The following is a 21,928-nucleotide window of genomic DNA, read 5'->3' as shown; positions in this document are numbered from 1 at the left end:
TAGTGTAGACATTTTTCTATCGTTTTCTTTGGACACTAAAGAAAGTGGTACCCGAAGGTGCATTAATATAACTGCATTTTACATATTGTCTAAAACGTTATTGGATACAATGGGCCTGTTTAATCGACTAGAGTAGTGCATTTTCGTTGTCCTTTTCGCTTTACAATGCCGGCCGCGATGGCGTATAGATAATTACGGCGCGCGATAGTTATTACATAGCACAGGAAAGCGTTTGTCTGGTGTTGAGTATCCTTTTTGCCTGGTACACCTGAAACGGGCCATAGATTGAAACCAACGGAACGGATTGCTGCGCGAGAATAAACATTGTCCGTGGTCCTCATAGCAGCGCAACTCAAAGCGGCAGTTCGGCTGTTGCTGCCACTGCTTCCTCGCTTTTCTTTCGCTTGACTGAGTGGGCCAGAAACGGACGGCTGTTTTGTGGACCCTTTCCATCGGACGGGGACCACTGCCATTGGCACTGCCACCACAGAATCCGATACGACTGTGGAAGAGACGATGACAACGCACGGGGGTGGACTGTGGTGTGGAAGGGAAGCCAGCCAGAGCGGGGAGCTCGGATAGACCGACCGTTGGACCATCTGTCGCTAACATCAGCACCCCAGAAATGCAGCAACAAAGCAGTTATTCTGCGCATAGCTTGCCTTCCCTTTTCTTATCGAAGCTTGTGTCACATTGTCATAGCTCAGTAAAGACAAGCAAGGCGAGTCGGCCCAGACTCGGCCGGTCCGAAAAGGCCAACAAGCAGAGAACCGGTTAAAAGAAGTCAGAGCGGCCACATCGGCCAGGCTAACGACCGATAATAAATAGTCTGCGCGTACGCTCTAATCGTATGGATGAACGCGTGCAAAGCCCGCACGTAACGCGCAAACACACAGACAAACAGACTTATCTGTACGCCCGTGTATGACTATGTGGACCAGCCTTCATCAGGTGGGTGGTAGTGGCTACAAAAGGAGTACTGTTGCCCTTTGCTGGTTCTCGATTTACGGCTATTCGCCCCAGCGACTATAACTATAACTATTATAATTACTATTATCATTACGTTCGGAGGTCTTATTATATTTGCTGTGCTGCTTTTATTGGGCCAACTGGATATCCCTAACTGCTTAATTTTATTGCGGAAAGAATTTGACCACAATCATCTTGACTATAATACGCATGCTGACGTACGGCGGGTATTTTCATCCTTTTGCAAAATACGTCACTTCACTGGATTTAAAGAAAGTACCTCCATAAAGGGCCGAGATAATCGGTGTACGCAGTTTTAATTAGATTGGCCTTAAGTTAGAAGCATTTATGCTAATAAAATTGTCCTAGCTTGAAACACGGTGCCGCACTGATAAAGGTTGTGATGGATTTGCCATTTGCCTAGATTGCTACTAATTTATGCTATACTCGATTCTTTGACCTGTTAGAGGGACCAAACAGAAGGGTCGTGAGTTCGAATACCACGGCGCAAATACAATTGAATTCCTCTTGAATACATAATATCGATTGTAAAAGGTTACAAAAGGTCTTTATATGTACTGCTTAGAGTCTTACCGATCTCACGGCCATGAACGTCTCCCGGTAACGCATTCAGCGTCAATTGTATTGAGGTCTTTGCATTAATAAGTAGTCTTAGGCACAAAGCAACGTTTCATGACCGTGCGTAAGTATGATTACCGCCCGATGAGTCCCTTTGTCATGTGATTTTCCTTGATGGTCTCGTTCGAAGTTACGCCTTCAGTGGTTAGCCATCGTGCGAATATGGGAGCTGAAAACTTGTTGAACTGTCGCAATGAGACACAATTTGTCATTGTATGTAGCATGCGGAATACACGCCGTCCAGTGATTAATAAAATGTGCTCAATATAAATAAGACTGTTTCTAGGGGTGCATACGTTTCTACCAGACATTCTGTATCAGGTGAGCTGATTCGTGTGAAAACATCGTAATGTTTGGTCGTTTTAGACGAAATCACCGAGACCTGAAGAACTTAAATGATCAATACATTGTATTTACCATAAAAACGCCAATTAAATTTTACTTTATACACCTCAATAGATAACATAGTGACAACAGATGCGAGTTCATATAGTCTGTAAGTATTAATTAAAGAATTTGCGCTTTAAAAAGCTCGCGGAAATCGAACATTCTAGTGCGCCATTAGTAGTTGTTAATGGTAAGTGCATTTTTAACTCTTCCATTACTATGCCTAAATATTAAGCGATGAAGAATATATGACCCAATTTGTTGTAAACGCTTGTTTTATCAAGTCATCAAAGAATAGGTGCGTCAATATATATAGTGTGTTTGGACACAAATGGCCCCCGCCTCTGCAATTAAGACAGCCAAAAAAGAATAGACTAGTAGCGATTCAGAACGAGCGCTGTATCATGGCAGGTCGCCTGCATATGGGCTGACCGCCAGTTTGGGTTTCCTGCTAAAAATTCAATGGTGATACCGTATCGGAAGGCAAAGTTTGATCATCCGATCGCCGGACGGCGATAGGCGGTGCGTCTTCGTAGTGAGTACCTTCAGCATCAGTAGCTTGAACGACGTAAAATTCCAGCTATGAGTGGACAGTGCATGACAATGAATTTGTCTATGTTGATTGTAACCCCAAACAATGGAGACGACAGCGATACGAACCACAATGGATAATCCGCCTGCTTTGATTGTTCTAACTACTGATGATTGTAATGATGACGTTACTTTTGTACGATTTCCTTTTTGTCGATGCTGTGGTTGCCCAGACATGTTGAATTTGCAGCTATATGCCAATGCTGTTTCTATCGGAGCCACGTAATTTCAATGACAGTACTTTGTGAGGGTGGTTCTGTCGTACAACGAAAATTCAACGATCAGATACATCTGTTCGTTCACCATCTGATTACATGAGATTCCTTAACTCGCTAGCGAAACTCGCTAGAGTGCATGAGAGCCACTCTAAACTATCTTAATACGTCGTCGTGCTATCTCGTGCCTTGTGCCGTACTTATCTCAGTGGCTGTCATCTCTCCCAACCACGAGTGACGTGGGGTGTCTTTATTTTGCTATACGCTGGTCAATGCCGCTACCTGGCTTTGCCCAGGCTGCCGTCTGAGGGAATTATGTCTAATGGCGATATCGAACGTAAAACTCGAAACATGGAAAGGTTGTTCCCGAGAGTAAATAGCAACCACGTAACGATTGTCTTTTAACGAGGTCCATTCTATTAATTCCTGAATAAGGTAGAAGCGACTCAGGAACAATCGTCACTTTATTGGAGAAATTACGCTATCTACCATCCTTGAGCTCTCCATTAGATGTAGCAAATTTTGTGAGAAAAATATCAACGGAGAACACGAGCTTTTCACACGTAGATCTGGTTCCTGGCGTTGATGGAGATCAGGACCAACCCGAACCCTAAAAGGAAAGCTTTTGTGCTTCTAATTAAAAGAACGCTAAATCTGCAATGTACTAATAACTTCTATAGACACGCATATACGTACATACACACACTTGGGAAAATGGCCAGGGTTGGAAATCAGTTAGCATTAATCCATATATATTATCTAAAATACTGACCTGTATTTAATTACCGTTAGTTGCTTATGATAACTTACCTGCAAACAGAAAAAAAGTGTTTTATTTCGAATGTGCGATAGAACTTCACGCAACAAATTGAGACCCATATGTTTTGCAACACGACCGCAAGTATACTTGAATGGTTCACGCGCTCTGGTCTATGATTCGATTACCCAAGAACCACAGAAGTGTCCAGCCGATCGCACTAGTAACTCAGATGTAGCAAATAACTAAAATATGCTAACGTAAGTTAAAAGTAATAAGTTAACTTAGAAAAATTACGACATTATGTCATAACCCGGCAATACTATATTAAATTAACTTGGAATCAATTTATTCTGCCTAATGAGCACCTCTTTTGTGGTACTATATCGCTAAAACTTAGTAATGCAGCTATATCTTTTATATAATGCATTATGTATCTCAAACTGAGTCAGAGCTTATGGCCGTTAGAAGGAGCACGGGCGGCCGCAAGCTCCGAAATGATCACCAGAAAAATAGATAAAGTTATCCCCTTTAAATAAATTAGCAGAGGCTGTTGACGCATTGCTGTTCGCTACTGCTATGATAATCAGAAAGTAAGTAGATTAGTCACCATAATAGAATGAATTCATTCTGCTCGCGTGAGTCACTCGCGAAACGCGGCCCAGTGGCCGTTGCTGAGTAACGCTCATCGTCTGACACAACCCTGATAGACTGGCCTATCTGTGTCGGTTTGTTCCAACTATCGGACGACCTGGTCCGAGATTGTCCGTGCTTTAGCCGTCTGCTTTTGCTGACGTCATTCCCCCTATTTCGTCGCATCACTGCACCCTCATTGACCGTAACTGCTGTTGAATGACGTTGTCCATGTGTCTGGCACTGCCATTAACTCTTGCATTCGTTGATTATCTAATATATAAATCAATGGATGGATGTACTTAAAGACAGGGTGCAGACTCATATTCTTATTCCGTTTACTTTTTTCCTTCCTCTCCAATGTCGGCTATTATTGCTATCATTAGTAATATCATGATTGCTTACTGTCGTTAGTAGCGATTGTTATATCTTCTAAAATATTTTCCTCTGCTTAATCTTCGTATACGCAATTCCTTCTCACTCGTCGTTGGCGTGGTCAATGCCACCTCGGCTCATTAATCTTCTGTTTTTCTTTGCACTTCGAAGTTGGAACGTTTTTGTACCATTTTACGGCAGTAGTGGTAACAATGTTGCACGATGCTGTACAGAGAACTGTTTTATAGGAACTGCGGTCAGGCCTTACCGTCTTGCATTTACAGCAAACGTTCATACATACATTTGCCAACTATATGTTTCTATTATGCGACGCTACTGGCAAGCGGTGATTGCGTTAAAGTCTGTGTCGCTGCAGCTAACTTTTTTTGTCACGACACGACGTCAGTGATGTACCATTACGGTGAAGTAATAACAAACTAACGGAGATTCATTTTAGAATTCGGATGTTTAAGCATCTATCTCCAGAATAATCAACAAGGGTTTTTAAGGCTTGCTCTTGAACGCTACTACGATTGGAATAACAATAATCAAAATCCTTATTTCCTCTTATTCAACACATGCTTTAGGTATGGCTCATCGTTTCTGCGATGACGACAGCACATGTTTGCATATTAGTGCTCGAGAACCTATGCAGTACAATTTTTTTAATCATGTATACAGAAGTTATTAATTAACAGTTAACTTCGCTGCGTTCCGTTCTCATTCGCTCGATCCGAAGCTACACATTGTCGACTAAATGTGCGTTTAAGGTTGAACACTTCACTCTACGTCAATACGCACTTGCGTGAAAGGAAGGTTCTTCAAATAGGGCTGCAAGCAGAACAGAATTTCAGAGAATGCAAAGCCAATATTTGTTTCCGTCTTCCTGTTTCCAGTGCTCCGACGATGGCAAGCTTAGATATCAAAAGACAACAGGACAGAGAAATACTATTGACAGAGCTTAAGTGGCAGGAAGCGTCTATTCTTTAGTATCAGGAGAGGAACTAGGCCTATGCCATCACCAAAATAATTTGGCTAAGCGGAAGAAGGCAAAAAGGCTCTTGCCAAATGCGACGTGGATATTCACGTTTAATATTAAAAGGCTTCTCTTTTTTTCCTGTTTCCATTCTAGCCTCCACTCATTACTGCCATTGTCTTATATGTATATCCTGGAAGGTAAGATGAGCAATGCCTTTTGCTTTCTTCGTCATTTTTAAGGTTCTTTTTTCCTCGTTCTTTTCAACTTCTTCATTTGCCCGTTTCCTTCTAATACTGGCACTCTCGTCATTTTGATTGGTCCATCTGACCTCATGTTTCGCGGTTTGTTCCATAATTGGTGCTTTTCTCTCTTGCAGACTGAACTTTAAACGTCTTCGTTGTTATTTACGCGTCATGCTGTACTGCTGGTCGTAACATCCCACCTTCCTGCTTCACCGTTGCTCTCTACCAAACACTTTTCGGCCATTTACTTTAGACTGGATACTAAATCACCAGGACTCCAATAGCAGTGGCAATATGCAAAAAACGGTGTGCCTTCCGTGTTTCTGACATCGCAGTAGACACCCTCCAGACAGACGGAGCGCTTGTGCTGCTGTGCATATGCTGTTACTGCCCTCTCATTGTGACGGTCTCAACAAAATAACTGGAAATCTCTAACCCGACCTTGCATGATTATTTGGTTAGAGAGAAACATATACGCCTACGCTATCCCACCTATAATCTGATGATCAACTTCGATGTTTAAAGCTCGCTCTCGTGGGCGGAGAACAGCCTAAAAAGCTGAACGTTTGGAATATGACGAGAGAAGGGCAGAAACAAAAGGAAAAAAGCTCAGTTTGAATAATGCCTAACCCGACAATTCATTTTTTTACGGTTTTGTACGGTCGAAGAACTAAGAAAATAATAGCCCACGTCTTCTCTACTAACGAACAAGCAGTGCAAGCAAATTTTCCTTATGATTACATGGAAGGTCCCTGTCATCTTAGCCAAAGTTAATCCCCTAACTCTTGCTGCTCGGCTACCGATGCAAGCTTCCTACTTTAGGGATATTGCCTTTATCTGTTTTCTGTAAAGAATGTGCAACGATAAAAAGAAATGTCTACGATATATTTTAAAACACGTCAGGATATATGTAAACTTTGCTTGCAAGACATCAGCACCTTCAATTCGGATTCGCTCTACATTGTGTGCCATTTTCACTTGTCCTTGAGAGCGATTTTTTTTGCATCCATTACAGCTGATCGGTTAGTTGAGATTTCTTAACATATTTTGAAAAACGAGGTTTTTCAGAGCACAACATCGTTGTGCCGAAGCTAGCGGCAATGAGGGCGGCAGGGATGACAATGAAGGTGGTGGCTCTAAGGACAACTCTACAGCTGGCGGAGCCTGGAGTTTAGCAATAAATGTTACCGGGGTCAAGCGCCTTCCTATCTTATAACGCCAGAAGGCCAATGACGGGCTAGATTCCCAAGGGACCCTTGAGCTGCCACTTAGCTCTTCTTTCCTAATCGCCGCCGATCGTGTTGGTAGTAGCAGAAACGGCCTTGGCTACGGAAGGCACGCAAGGGTCGTTAAGGAGCTACACGGGCCGAGAATGCCTTTTGATTTGTACCGCCGTCCCCTTTCTACTAGCTGCCTTTTCAGTCGAAACCAACCGGACTAGCAGCCAGCCAATTAGGCTAACACAGCAAACCCGTCCACACATACCACTGACTAGCGGTAATCGCAGTTGTGTCTGAAGGCAACTTTTGAAAACCATCGATGGCTGCCGGTCAAAGAGCTCCTGCGAAGATCGTATTCAGCGACTTGATATTTTTACATGTAAGGGCCTGTAAACGACGATGTGCCGCCACATACCTTTCAACAAGTACACCCCTTCAACGCCCTGTCCAGCACCATCTAGATTACCGCCTACGTTTCTGACTAGGATGTCTGCGGCGATCTGACAGCCTACACCACAAGTGACAAATTGACTAGCAAAAGGCAACCGGGTGGCTGAACTCTCTCTCACACAGAAGTCGTAGACCGAGAAGAGCCTTAAGAAGAGGGGTTATGGGTACACGCAGGGAGCGTTGATAGGACTGAACGAGTCGAAGATGAAAAGACGAACAAAATCGGAGATACATACGATGACTCCTCTGATGACGGACATTTCGTCCGTTGCTGAATACGCCGTGATCGATGTGTTACCGAAAGGACAGAACGAGGCAGTCTGGGAAGCAAGCCATTTGCCGAGGACATGCCAGTCCTCAGGCGTCGTCTTCGTAAAGCATCGATCAAATCCACACACAAAAGACGAGGAACTCTCGACCACTATCACATGGATAAATACGTTATTTCGTCATGACTCTGGTCTGTATCCGCTTAGTTGTGTGAGCATGTTAGTACATAAGTTTGTGTAGAAACGAAAGGGAATAAAAAGAAATAAATGTACTATCTGATAATTCTATCTATGATCTACTAACTATCTGATGAAATATTATATTTGTAACTCCAGCATTATTCGGAAAGAATACCCCTACATTTCTATTTATTGGCTATGCTTGAAAATCAACGTCATCGCTATATTTTAAATTGGAATGGGCCCATCGCTGGAGGGTCTACAATTAGATGGATCAGCTGCTTCTGTTGTTGAGCGTTGTCAATCAGTCGATGCATGCAAGTAGTTAATTCTCTTATCAACAACAAAACGGCATCCAATCTAAGTAACTGCAAAATAATAAAATTTTTGTCTGATTTTAATTTTCTGTGCTTAACAGGAGATATTACTTTCAGTTTTTAGGATAACACAGTTCATGACTTGGTTAATTGTATTACTCACACACACACGTATATATATATAGATACGTTCTTTATTATACTCAGCATCCTATAAAAGACAGTGAGATCTGCATTCTAGCTAATATTCGTTCCCTTGAAGCTGAGGCATTCGTTGATGCGGGTGGATGATACCTGTTGTAGATGATCGGAGCGTCAGGTGTCTAACCTGACGCGCTCGAGGCGTCTACTCTAATTGGCTGATGTGATTTTCTGAACATATCTTACTGTTTTTTTTACTTTTTTTTTTTTGCTCTGCCGAGTTTTATTGGCGGATAGTAACTCATATTGTTAATTGGTTCAGCCTTCAGCGTCTTTCGTTGGTCACGTAAGCTTCAGCCATTTTTAGTAAGGCGGATTACTCACATTATCTAATGTCTTTAAATCGCATCGGATCATTATACTCTAGGTAAGAAATATAGAATAAACAGTTAATAAGCCAGTGACGACTTGGTATATCGAGTCGCGATTGTATTCGACGGTTGGGGTAGGTCTTGGTCTGACTAGCCGGGCTTGCAAGCGAGCTAGTGACAAAGACTTTATTGCATACGACCAAACTGTTGTCTTTTTTTTTCAGATTTGACAGTTCTTTGGGCGACCAGGCTTATTTCTAGGTAAAGTAGGTTGACTGAAAAATCACAAATATACCCTGAGTAGGATACAACGCTAGGCGCTGCTTTAGAAACGCCTACATGAAGAGAGCCTGCCCAGAATTGGGAAGCAAGTATTCTAGAAGACATGGCACGCATGCAAAAAAGCTCTACCATTATGTACTCTAGCTTAGTTTCGGAACACGAGCAGTGCCGAAATGAACTGTTTTTTGGAAGGCGGTTTGTGGCCGCCTGTGCGTCGGATAGAGGAAAATCGGATGCCGAAATCGATCAGAATAGCTTAGTGTGGCTTAGTTTCACAAAAAAAAAAGGCCCAATGGAAGGCGGACGACGACTAGTGCAGGGGCGGCCGAACAACAATGAGAGTTAATCATAAACGAGGTGATCATAAATTAAAACAAAAAGTTATGAAAAATGCACTGAAAAATACGAGACGTACGAGGCCCATGACGAGAAGACGACGAAGAAAATACAGAAGCTGATGAAAAAGAGGAGACCAAGGCTGCGCAGGGCTACGGCGAAGAAGAAAATTATCATAAGCTTAGCGTGACAGCGTATCTGCATAGTGACCGGAGCGATAGGAAGGGCACCACAACAGTGTAAGCTATTACCCAGGTCCGACGGTACCACTAAGACCTTTTGGACTTGGTTAGGCACCCGGCGGTTACTGGCCGCTCCGTCAGCATACCAGCTTTATATTCTCCCCCTTCAACTCTTTGACATCGCCTTTCGTCGCTCCATGTTTCGGCCCCGTTTTTCTTACCTACTTCAGCTTTTCCGTCTCTTGAAAGCCTTCCAGTTTGTCCCGTTTCTATCTTATGCAGTCTGTTGTCCTTGGTGTTGAGAAGTGCCCTGCGCCGGACTGCACTCGAAGCACCGGCGGTACTGGCTCCAAGCAGCAAACGAAATTAGCGGTTTTAGTTAGAGCTGCATAGAGCCGAGACCGCGCTTGCTGCAGCAATAAAAAGTGAAGGTCCCCCTGGATAAATCCCTTTAAGCTAGTAGCTAGCTCCCGAGGGCTCTCAGAGCAAAAGCGGCGGCAGCGGTACGTTGAGAAAGGCTGGCTAGGATAGCCAAACCAGACGAAGCTTCGAGCATGGAATCAAGATGTGAGAAGGAGAAGTAGCTTGGTCAGTGTAATACCAGCGACTACGGGGGGTGACCGAAACGGGTAAGGCGGCAATGACGGACGTTCACTACTTACCTATTTGCTTGACGGTCGTCGCCAGTGGGATCAACGAACCCTCTGACGCCTTCGAGGCATCCAAAAAGCGAGGAGAAATCTAAAAAGGTGCCTTGCTGTTGAAAGAAGCCTATTTGGGAACAGAATAACAGAAACGTACTGGTCCTTTTCAGGTCCTTCCTAACAGCATCGTTTGACAAGATTTATGCTTCAAGCTTAGCGGGTCCATCGTATTCTTCCACAAAATGGACCAGTGCTCGTGAGCGACAAAGTCCGTCCTCAAGAGAATGCCAGCGTGAGGTAGATGTCTGTATGCGCAAGGTATGAAGTGAAAAAGAAGGGGAGAAAAATACATTGAAAATTACCTCTTCGTGAGCGTCAAAATGGAATAACCTTGAAATAGCGATAACAGCTTCAATAGAAACAACTACCGTTTTGCAGGCCTTCAAGATTCGATGATGCACCATTTGATGCGTAGCTGCAAACTGCAAGCCTATGTTATTAAAACAAGACATGATTGAGTCTCCTCTCACTCGCGTTCCTAGTAGAAGCCAACGTTCTTTCATTAAGAGACTCGTCTTTTAGTTAGCAGAAAGAGGGTGTATAGGTGTGTCAAGGTAACTAATGACTAACATAAAATACGAAGGTGGAGTAGCGACAAATCTGCACGCCAAGGTAGCCGCTCATATAGCTAACCACACTTCTCTGGTATTCGTGCAACGTACGAACGTATATGTAACAGGACAAAATAAGAACGCTTTGAGACCCAGCGGTATCTCGTTGTTGACTTCTTACCGCCTAGGCCGGAATACTTTTTCTACCGTTTCTACTTTTTCTTTCATAGTTGATGCTTCTTTTCAAGCTATCTTGTCGCTTCGTTTTACCGTGTTTCGCGCGAAAACTGGTCAAAAGAAGATTCCACATTGACGTCGGCATCACTGTAGCCTCAATGTGTGTGACTGTGTGCGGGAATGTTCGCGTGTATCTAAGCATTTGGGGCTCTGGATGTCTCTGTCTCAGAATGCAATCTGCTTTTCTGGGCGACGTGTCCCCGCATGGGTGAAACAACTCGACGAATCATGCTGTAAACTCTGCTCTTGACGTAGAGTGCGGTCGTTTCCTTCGTCTTCCTAATACTGACATTCGTGTTCATAAAGAGCCATGTCTCCCTGGTACCGCTCCTTTATTTCTTACGCTTAGACTATGGCCCACTTTTTTCTTTTTTCTTATTTCCTTACACACCCTGAGTACATTTTTGGGCTCGCTTTCTGGACCAGTCAGTGTCAAAGGCAGAAAAGGGACACGTGCTAAGACGATGTGCTTAGAAGAACATTTACTTAGAACGAGGACTTTCTTTTTCTCATTGTAGAACACCACCATCAACTCATAGTTCACACGTATAAGCCTTGTTCTACCTTCATAGCTTAACAAGTCGATGGGCAGTTAATTCGTTCGGAGATCGTTTCCATCACTTAAACTTGAGTGATTTATGACATACATTCTTTACAAAAGTCTACACGGTTTTCCCCTGCATTGTTGCCATTCATGCCTTATTCGCTTCTGGAATAACTCCATGAAATATTTCTCATCCTCGATCGCCCTGCAGCGAAGTACAGGATGTCACTTTTCCTTCACACATATGTTCAGTTGTCTAGTACATTCTCATTGACTAAGCATCAGAAAAAGCCCTTTTGGCCTTCTCCACAAAAAGCTCTCTATACATACTTCCTTCGGTCATACGCATACCTATACGAACGCCTTTCTCCTCCAGTGGTAAGCTACCACCGCACATAAATATTGTGCTAGAACATTGCTAGTCATTGCTTTTGAAGTACACTAGTGTTTTGTACGTCAGAAGCCCTCATGACAATGTCTTATTGGCAAAGTAAACAACGTTAAACCAGGAACTTTGTTTGACTGCATTTTATAAGCCGTTAGGAAAGTCATGTGCTGTAGGTGCGAGAATACTCCAGCCGATTCGATCACAGGAGTGCGTCAAGTAAAGAGACTAGGCAACGTCATTTTCCTATACTGCTGCCCCGCTAACCTCTTGGAAAAAGTGGACATAGCTTTATAATAGCAGGCCATTTTTCGCTTCGTGAGACCTACTAACCACCGTATTTCTTACCCCTTTTAAACTTTTTCTATGCAACTAGTAATACGATATAGTGATATCCTTTTCCTCTACATTTTCACCTTGACACAGGAGCTGCAAATAGCCGCCAGAATAACTTGCGTTCATCCATTTTCTGCATTTATGGCGGAGATAGGCAGGAAACTAAAAGATATGTTCCTAAAACCTTCCATCCCTGCTTCACATCACGCTACGTTGTTCACAATAGCCGCTTCCCCCGTATCGGGTTCTGTCGTAGAATTACATAACAGTGCGGGTTCATAGTCAATGTGGCTGCACGAGGAAAGTGTGAATAGGATTGCGCTGGCTGTGTTTTAGTAAGTAGAGTGGAACGGGTAGTGGATGGCTCCAACGAATCCGCATGATATAGTCGGTCTTTTCTTCTTTCTCTCGTACTCAAATATTATGCCAAAACAAATTTACTACCACCACGCTATCTTGCATAGCCCTCGCGTATGCGTATCAGTTTAGTCGACATGACTCGGACATTCCACCCACATTGTATCGCTGCCCTAAAATAAAACCCAGTGTCCAGAGTCTAGTACAAGGCTGGGAATCAACAAAACTTAGAATCTTGCCTTCACATTCGACCCGGGACATACGAATCGATGCGATGTAAAACTAGCAGAGTTGCTAGCATCGTGACGCCATTATAGCGACAATACAGCAAGGCAGCTAACTCGTCATTCTCGAAAAACCATGTCAAACACTCGTCTGAAGAATCATCAGTGACTGAATATGCTATCAGCTATCTCTACCTAGCTGGAGATTACCCACCCAGCTCATACGGTAGGCTGCTATAAGTGCAAGTGGCATACGCAATTACCTCGGGCTATATGCGTCGATCTTATTGCTAAGGGTTAAGATTGATGCTAGATTGAGCTTCCTCGAATAGAAAGACGCCTATGGAATATATTGTGCACTATTTGTTCGGTATGAAATCTCACGTTTGATACTTTATATTGTAACGCAAAGAACTAGCGGATTAGTTGATCAGTATTTTATTTGTCCCATCGACGCTTGGGTCATCATATATATATAGGCTACAGACATACGCCGTTTTGCAGCGACCTATACGTCTTGAGTAATAAAAAAATTCTACAAAAACAACTAATCCTTTACTTAGTGTAGGCCTCACGGTATACCCGAAACACAGTTGCTACAGTACCACGGTCCAGCAAGTGGTACCGTTTGTGAGTAGTGTACCTTATGATTTTTTAAGCTTTGTATTTGTCGCAGCTGCACTCAACACGTCTACACTCCGAAGCCTACAACGTCACATCGAGGGCACTATATACCCCGTGTATGGTTGGTGAGACAGCAATAAGCTATTCTAAGTGGGGTCATCTGTGACGCTTACTTTCTTGTATTTTGCTCAGGAGGACGCTCTCTAAAGGAAGTTTGAGCGCTGGTCATTCTTAAACCTGCTTGTTATTCGACCCTTAAGCTCCACTGATGGCTTTTTCTAGCTCACTGATTCTTTCTCTTTCGTGCCTTTTTCTTACAGTTTTTTTACGCTCGTTCATTGCCCTACACTTTTTTCCTAGTCGTTTTCTTGCTTACCGTTATCGGATTAGAAAGAGATAGAAGGTTCTCTCACATCAGAGCCGTCACAGCAACAATCGGCTTGCAATTGGCTTCTGTCTCAGCTTCTGCTTGAGTGGGTCATCAAACTCTTGCTTCCGACTTATCGGCTCGTCCCTAAAACCCTCACCCCCCTGACTTTTTGACATGCCTCACTCTCGGTTCCTCGGCACCCAAAGTATCCTGAATCAGCTCTAGCGTTCAGGTCCTTATCAGCCCTTTACGTTCCTATCTGCAATGGCTCCAATTACAAATCGTATGATGATTGCAAGGTTTCCAGCGGCTTCTAAGCCAGCGTGGCAGTAGCTAGTGAATAACTGCACGTCATAGCCGGCTACCCATCTGGCTGCGGAACCTCTATTTATTTACCAACCACTCAGCATCAATGTCACATTCTCACGGAATCCTGTGAGGAGCAACGTACTGTATAAAACACGGAACAACAAAGGAATCCGAACGTCGACGTGGGCATGAGAACAAAAGAAAAAAGGACTGTTGGGAACAATAGGGTAGTCCGTTCGCGACAGACTCAACCCAGTACGAGAGTTAGAGGCCTTTCGCCGTATAGAAAGAGAAACCGAGAACATCCTGTAGTAGTTACTCGTACAGGGTCGATAGAATGTTTATGCTATCAAGGGCAACAATAGGTTCACCATGCATGCACACACATACACATCAAATGATAGAGAAACTAATTTAAATACAGCCTTTGAAAATCACTCGCGCCTTACAAAAAGAGGGAAAAGCATTTTAGCTTGCCTACGCAGATTCTTCGAGAGCAGGTTTTTAACATTGTAGGTAGAATGAGCGCCAAATCGGCGCTCACGGTCCGTTTTTATGCCGATAGCTACCGTTTAGGTTGGATCTGAACTTCACTTGGAGTCATGTTATTTTTTTTTAGAACCCTTTTTTATCGGTTTAAAGCATAATTGAGAGCCTCTACAACCGTTCCGCGTTATTAAATCACCAACGAAAACACTGTGTACCTGTAAGGGCCCGTCGACGCCCATTGCCATAAGCACGAGTTATTGTAAATGGAGATGTTAGTTGTCAAGTGTACCGCAAACAAGGCAATGCTTTTATGCTTCTAGATTGTTCAAATATTGTATGCATTTTTACAGGCATCATGTCTCTGCTACGGTGTCTTGTTTTTTTTTTTACGCCATAAAGATATTTGCCATTTTCGCCTTATTCACTTCCAATGAGCTAGAAAGGTGCCGGACTGAAATTGACTTTAATTGTTTTAACTTGTACCTACATTGCTTAGGAAATATGCGTATTAAAGTAGCTAATTGGTACAGCTCCTGAACGAGGCTGCTTTAAACACACATTTATCAGCTCATCTTTCACGGCCATTTTGCCACTAGTTGATGCCCTTTGGGGTTATTTTATGTCGAAGAAACCGCTTGCAGACAACGGCTGCCATAGCGTTACTGCGAATCACTGGCATGTATTATGAAATCGACGTCTGTAGAATATCTTTCTCGAAGGCGCTCCAGTCACACGTATAGATCCGATGAGTCTTCGCAAATAATCATGCTTTCCGATTACGGCCTTTAACATCGAGTACCATATCCCTTTATACCCCTGCACAGTTAAAATTGCCGTAGCTTAGGAGCAGTGAAGCAGAAGTTGTAATACACGGCCACGCGAAAGAAGTGACCAATCAATGGTTTCCTTATGTTGTTTGCAGAACGAACACGAGGTCGACAGAGTTATCTCTCACTTGTTTACGACTGTATCCTTTATCCATTGTCCTTATAGACATTGGCTCACTTCGTGGTAGGCTCCAGGGGTACAGTGCATATGGGAAATGAGAGGTGATCGATATGAGAAAAACGCCAATTATATAGTTGGTGCCTAGTGAAAATCGAATGGTAGTTGGTTGTACAGATCCTCGCTGACTGCTTGAAGGGAACGTAATTGTTCTGACTGGCTGTGGCACGCATTTGCAACAGTGGCAGCAGAAACGTGACGGTGCTGCTACCATTAACACCGATGTAAATTTCTATGTCCATGTCACCCTCGAGAGACATGTGCGTGAGCCGTTTATGTTGGTAAACTTTGTGTCTTGGATAGCGGCATCACACGTCTATATCTACAATAACAGCCTTTAACAAGCGAGGTAAAGGCAAACGCTGCAGTCATTGTTGCTCTTGGTCTTTTTCGCCTGACGTCGTAAAAGTGGCAACAGCGCTATAGGCGGTAAGTACAACAACACGCTCGCTTTACCACAAAGACTGGCCAGATCTACTTCCTGCAATATCATAGACAGGGTATGACTAGCAGCAGCGACAGCGGGGGCAACACTAGAACCACCTTTATATATTGTGTTATTTGCATATGGTGTGTGTCTAAAAGCTGCCCTGTAACTTAGACATTGATTCTAACGAGATTATCACCTTAAGGGAGGGCAGTACAGCTGCTGGGCTAGCGTTATAACTGGGGACTGTTTACCAGTGCCAGTTAGTCGATGGCTGGCGTGAAACAGAGCTCTCACCGTTAAAATACTGCGATAGGGGTAGCAGCAGTACAAGCTTATTGCTCCCGACCGCACTACACAATATGGCCGCATTTATCGTTTGCCACTTCTTTTCAGCCTGTTGCTTCTTTTTTGGCGCCGTAACGCCATATCTGTGGGGCAGCTGTGATAAGATCATCAGTAGTCGTAACAACCGTTGAACCGCTCCTATTTTACTCATTTATTGGCCGGTGACTAAGCTAGCTGGAGTTATTAACTAACCAGACGAGATTACCTAATGCCACCACAGCGAAACTCTATGTAGCCAGTCATTGACATAGCTATAGTTGTAGTTACCGTTAGAATACGCTGCTGGCTGCAATCGAAACGATCTCGGAATTAGGATGGATATAGTAGATTATCAGATAGGTGCAGAATTCAGTGGTATACAGAACTACAGTTCTAGCAACAAATAACTTGCAATAATAGCATTCAAACATGTTCTCCTCCGATGCTAAGATATCATATTATTATATTTCTTTGATATGAAACTCAGGCACAATTTAGAAAAAGCATAGCAAATTGCTAGATAGACAAAATGGGAAGACAAGATAAGCCAGTTCAGGATTTTTTGTAAACAAAACACAGTTTACGGTAAAATGATACGTTTCATTGCCAAAGACGTCCTATGCTCAACAACAGGAGGTGGCGACGGCATTCCGGACCCGCGTAAACCCACAAAACGCCTCGATAACAAGCGACCTGATGTTACGCAGATGCGATTAGCGCTTGAAAATAATATTCTCTGCAATAAACTTTCAGGCGAACCAGCATCCTGTTTGCCGCTAGTAACCACTATCACGGCGTGGTGATTATACATAAACATCAGTAGTGGTAACAGCAGACGATCGTCAGAGCGTTTATGTGCCAGCCCGTCTGCCTGCCGACGAAACCGAGTTGCGGCAACGTCCCAGTTCAGCGCACCATCTTACAACCTATCCACCATGATGCTATTCGCTGGCCACCCACTCGTATTGTATCACACCACAGTGGCTGAATGAAGAGACGCTGAACAGTGGATACTTTAACTTTCTGCTCGCATCGGTCTCAGTTAGAGCCAAAGACAGTAGAAAGGAAAGAGGATGCCTAGAAAAATGAGTTAAATGCAAAGCTACAAAAGAGGGATAACGAAAATGGCAAAGTGTTCTGTCCTGTGTGGGATTCTGTCTCAAAAATGGCGGCCTTATCGCATAGTGAGCAAGTGATCGAATAGAGTGGTAAACGATGCGGGCAGTGGTGGGTGCTGGGTGCCGTGCGCCAGATAAACCGACGGTGACAGAATGAGAAGCGAGCTGGTGAAAGGCAAGGAAATATTAGCTGTTGCTACTGCTACGGCCAATTTCTAGCTACTTGCAAATTTGCAAGCGCAACATTAACGAGCAGACGACGAGACGGAGCCGTTACGGTACTTGGTCACCATCGCCGCTGCTGAATACCAATGGCGCCGATTTCTTTTCGCCCTGTCATGCTATTATTGGATGCTGCTATTCAATAGGTCTGCTTTTGTCGCCGCGTGAGTGCTAGCAGCAGCACTGCTCTACAAAGCTACGGCACTTTCTTCCGGTTAGCCTCGATCAATGTTCGATTTCACCCGATATAGTCAATACAGTAAATACGAAACCTCTCAGAACATAGATCTCCATGTATCATCCGGTTAATCTGCCGGACAGAACGACCAGACAACAAATAAAAGATAGGCGATCAAAGACATACATACCGCTTTTGTGAAGCATTCGAGTGTTTGATTTTCTACACTGACCATACTTTTTTGTCCGTGAGCCCTGTTGTAGGTCAACATATGGTGTGGACGCTTTGCCTGTCGGCGTTTACTTTTTTGTACTCCTTTTTGTTGAATCCTCACGCTGCTGGAAGCAGCAATAACTGTAGCATAACCAGGCAATAGCGGAGTCGAAGAGATGCATCAAATTCGCGTGCTCGCCTAAAGGGTAAATCACTCGTTTAGTGAATAAAGGGAAAGGAGTTTCAGGACTGGTGGAGACGAGGCAATGCGTAAGGAACCAAGGTCATATCACTCTCAGTAATATGCTTTTTGCAATTGTTGCCTTACAGTTGCCTCTAGCATTACTAGGATCATCATTGTCCATGTTGTCTTTTCCTTCCTTCCCTTCTGTCCGTACCGCTGGCGCTGTTACATTTGCTCGTATTCCTATATAGCTTTCCGATTACTTTATTTTTCCGCTCATCGTCGACTCTGAGACGTTTGGAATCCCACTAGTAAGCTCCTCCGAGCAGAGCTCCCTAATGATATACGTCCCGAGTACTAGTGTGATTGGTGGCGCTAGTGGGTGGCTCTTCGGTAAGCCGTCTTGTAACTAGTCGCAACAAAGAAGGCCGAAATTCCCACGGAAGGCCGCTAGTAGCCAGAATGGCATTAACTGTTGCAGCCGTAATAATGGTCGGATTGGCTGATGATTGCTATTAACGTTCTCGGCCTTTTTAGAGTCGCGTGAAGCATTCTTCCTTGACAAAGCTAAGCTTCTCATAGTAACTGGCCTCCATATTTTATTTGACTACCCTGTCATCGCAGAATACGCGTGAAAACTATAAGACGAGGTAACTGATTACAAATAAAATGTAAGCAGTCGTTTCGTTAAACAAACTTACTGAATCAACAAAGAAATCAGTTTAAGTTAAATGGCGACAGAAATAATTAAAAGATCTCGTTTTATATGATTATACGCCTTCATTTCACTTCTTAACTTGATTTAATGCTAAAAGCTAACGTGAGAAAGAGAGGCAAGATAACTAATGGAAGTTTTTATAAATTCCTATAAAATGTCAAGACAGGTATTTTCGACAATGTGCTTGGTCTTCAAGTGATTTAAAGCAATGGAACGAAGAGATGGGCTCACTAAGCTTCGACTGGTCGATACAAAATATAGCCTGAGAAGTTACCGTGCAAATCGAATTGCAAGTACCTTGACGACTGGTAAATCATGAGCAAATGGACGTACAGGTCTGACAAGCATAACGTGAAATGTCCGCAGTAGAACAAACTACTACGGACAATTAACGTATATAAAGTTTAACTAAGTTAAGTTTATGTGAAGGACCTGCGAGCGATTTTGTGGTCTCTAAAGATTTTTCCTTTTAACCTTTTTCTCCCTAATACCTACCACGAGCACAACTACTTTTCCATGTGCCGTCGCAACCTGAAATAACCGGCTTTTTTTTTTCGTCATGATTTTCGATACTTTAAATCACTATATAACTAACCAAGTTGTCGAAAATACTCAGTTTTATGTCTGGCGTAACGATTTGCCATTTTCGTTAGATGCAATATTAATTTCATAGAACTTCTTTGGCCTTTCATTTCGATTAAGTGGCAAGCAAACAAGCTAAATACAACCGCGACAACGAACTGCGTATGTGGCCTCCCTGCATCATAGTAAATGAAGTAAGTATATAATGTTAAGTAAATTTTACTTACGTATTGTTGGCAAATCTGAAGAAATTCTGTCTTCATTTGGTCGCCCATTGAATAATTTCTATCGCTTACATTCTTTACTATCTGCTTATCAACTAGATAAATATGTTGTTGTATATACAGTATAGTGAACATTGGAAGTAACTTAAATTAGAAGGAATCCACATTCTCGTGAGCGTGTATTAGGACTAGATAAGAATATCATCACTGCAAAATGCGTTTCTTACTGATTGCTGGCGCAAGTATACAAAGTACAATAATTCTAATAAAGCTCTTCGTTTCACTGCTTGTGCAACGCGTCTTAAAGTTATTTCACAATAGTACAGTGTCTCAATTAACAAAATTCAGTTGTCTGTTTTATCGGCTATAAATACTGACAGAGATAAAGGACCATCATCGACAAGCATGTACAAATCTACTATAATGTTCCGGAAATAAAGCAGGTTACCTCTCGAAAGGGTAACAAGCTGTCGTCATGAGCAAGCAGCATCAACTACCCATTGTTAAAGACAGATTAAGAACAGACGTTGTTAAAGCCAAGTTAAATGGAGCTTTTTTTAGTAATGCTAATGCCAATTGACCTGTGGTACAAAAATGGGCACAGATTGCAGACATCTTAACACTTCAGGGATGCCACTGGTATCACAGTGATAAAATGGCTCGAAATGTCACTTATGATACACGGCATGTTTTTCTCAGTGACACTGTGACTCGAGCGCATTTGGCGGCACTCTTTTATAGACTACATCATAAACAGCTAGAACGACAGACGGTTACGTTTTCTATGTCAGCCATCTTTGTTTCTTCTAAAAAGTATAACCGTGTAACATTCTTAGCAACCACCAAAACTAGTAAAAACTAATTTTACTTACTGCAAAGGGATGTTTTATAGCATCGTTTGTTCCTACTTTCAACATAATAGGATAACTTCAATATATTTTTGAATGGCGTGGTAATGAATGAAACATCAGAGGAAACGTGGTTTCTATTAAGACAATAAAATGAATACACTAGCCTCAAAATGTATTAGCTTCACGTCGTCGTTTGTTCGACTCACCTTTGAACGGGATTATTTAGTCTCACTAGGGTCAGTGCAAGCATCTATCCGGAACGCGGGAGTCAAGAATGAACCGAAGTGAAGAAAGCTAATCTTTAAACTCTTCCTGCCTAAACGATTTCCAGAGGCACCGTTACTGAGCTCAAGATCGATGCTTGGACAGTTACCTTTCGCAGGAATGATCAGAGTAATTCGCTGTTCAGCAACCGGGTGGATGATCGATGTCAGCTCCAACGGAATCCTCCCTTCAAGATCAGATTTCATTTTTACAATGACTTCTGTAAATTCTGACTATAAAATTCCCGAGGCAGTTCATCGAGCCTGGTAGTCTATGAAGAACGGGTTCCCGTGGTAGTGGTATGGCACGCAACCTTGTTGCTGTAATCCAATCAAAACTGAAAGGACGCTTCCTTCATGTCCAGGTTTTTGTTAATGTCTTCAGTTAAATAAGGTTGCAAACCTGTGCTAGTTCTCCTTTTGGAATACTTTTATCACAAGTACTGTATTCGCATGTACCTGCTGAGTATGGCACATTTCGAAAAAGTGCAGCGGATGTCGACATAATTAGTAACATTTCCTTCGGATATTGGCCTCTTAGGCGAGCACGCAGATAGCCCCCGTCTTCCAAGGAAAGGCAGTTTTGGAAACCATGCCATATGGGATTACTTTGCCACTGTTGGAATCTCATTTACGCGTACAGTTCAACATGTACGGCAACAACTCTACAGCGAAATCGATACAAAAACACAACATTGATATTTTCGTTGGAAATTAGTAAGTAAATCAAAATTCTGTCTAGCAGCAGCAACGACTTGATGGACAATCCAGGTTTTACAATAACATGTTTTAAGATCCCGTCCCAACTGTAAATCCAAACCCAGAAGTACACTATTACACACACACGTATTAAGAACGAGAGTACAAACTAAGGTGCAGCAATAGCAACATTGCGCAACGTTGCTCGTCGTATGCCCGCATTATATAGCTTATAATGTTCTGCGAAAATCA

At 43.0% G+C, this 21,928-nt stretch overlaps 1 protein-coding gene and 2 long non-coding RNA genes across 13 annotated transcripts in view; 1 reads left to right on the top strand and 2 right to left on the bottom strand.

The window, feature by feature from the left end:
• The window catches only part of LOC147757010 (uncharacterized), a 14,035-nt gene extending 10,468 nt beyond the window's left edge, over positions 1–3,567 (bottom strand). The window contains exons 1-2 of the long non-coding RNA XR_015325171.1: positions 2,468–3,567; positions 1,564–1,793 (exon numbers count right to left, since the gene is read on the bottom strand). This is a non-coding gene — a long non-coding RNA (uncharacterized LOC147757010). The remainder of the gene's footprint in view (positions 1–1,563; positions 1,794–2,467) is intronic.
• The window catches only part of LOC111246189 (uncharacterized), a 132,944-nt gene that overhangs the window by 69,779 nt on the left and 41,237 nt on the right, over positions 1–21,928 (bottom strand). The gene's annotated exons all lie outside the window — the stretch shown is intronic.
• LOC147757009 (uncharacterized) lies at positions 15,503–18,144 on the top strand. Its single transcript, XR_015325172.1, has 2 exons — positions 15,503–16,099; positions 17,178–18,144. It is a non-coding gene; the product is annotated as an uncharacterized LOC147757009 (long non-coding RNA).

Source organism: Varroa destructor, unplaced genomic scaffold (genome assembly GCF_002443255.2).
Source record: "Varroa destructor unplaced genomic scaffold, Vdes_3.0 BEIS01000003.1, whole genome shotgun sequence".
In the NCBI taxonomy this organism is placed as follows: domain Eukaryota; kingdom Metazoa; phylum Arthropoda; class Arachnida; order Mesostigmata; family Varroidae; genus Varroa; species Varroa destructor.
This window is presented reverse-complemented; position numbering and strand designations above follow the sequence as displayed.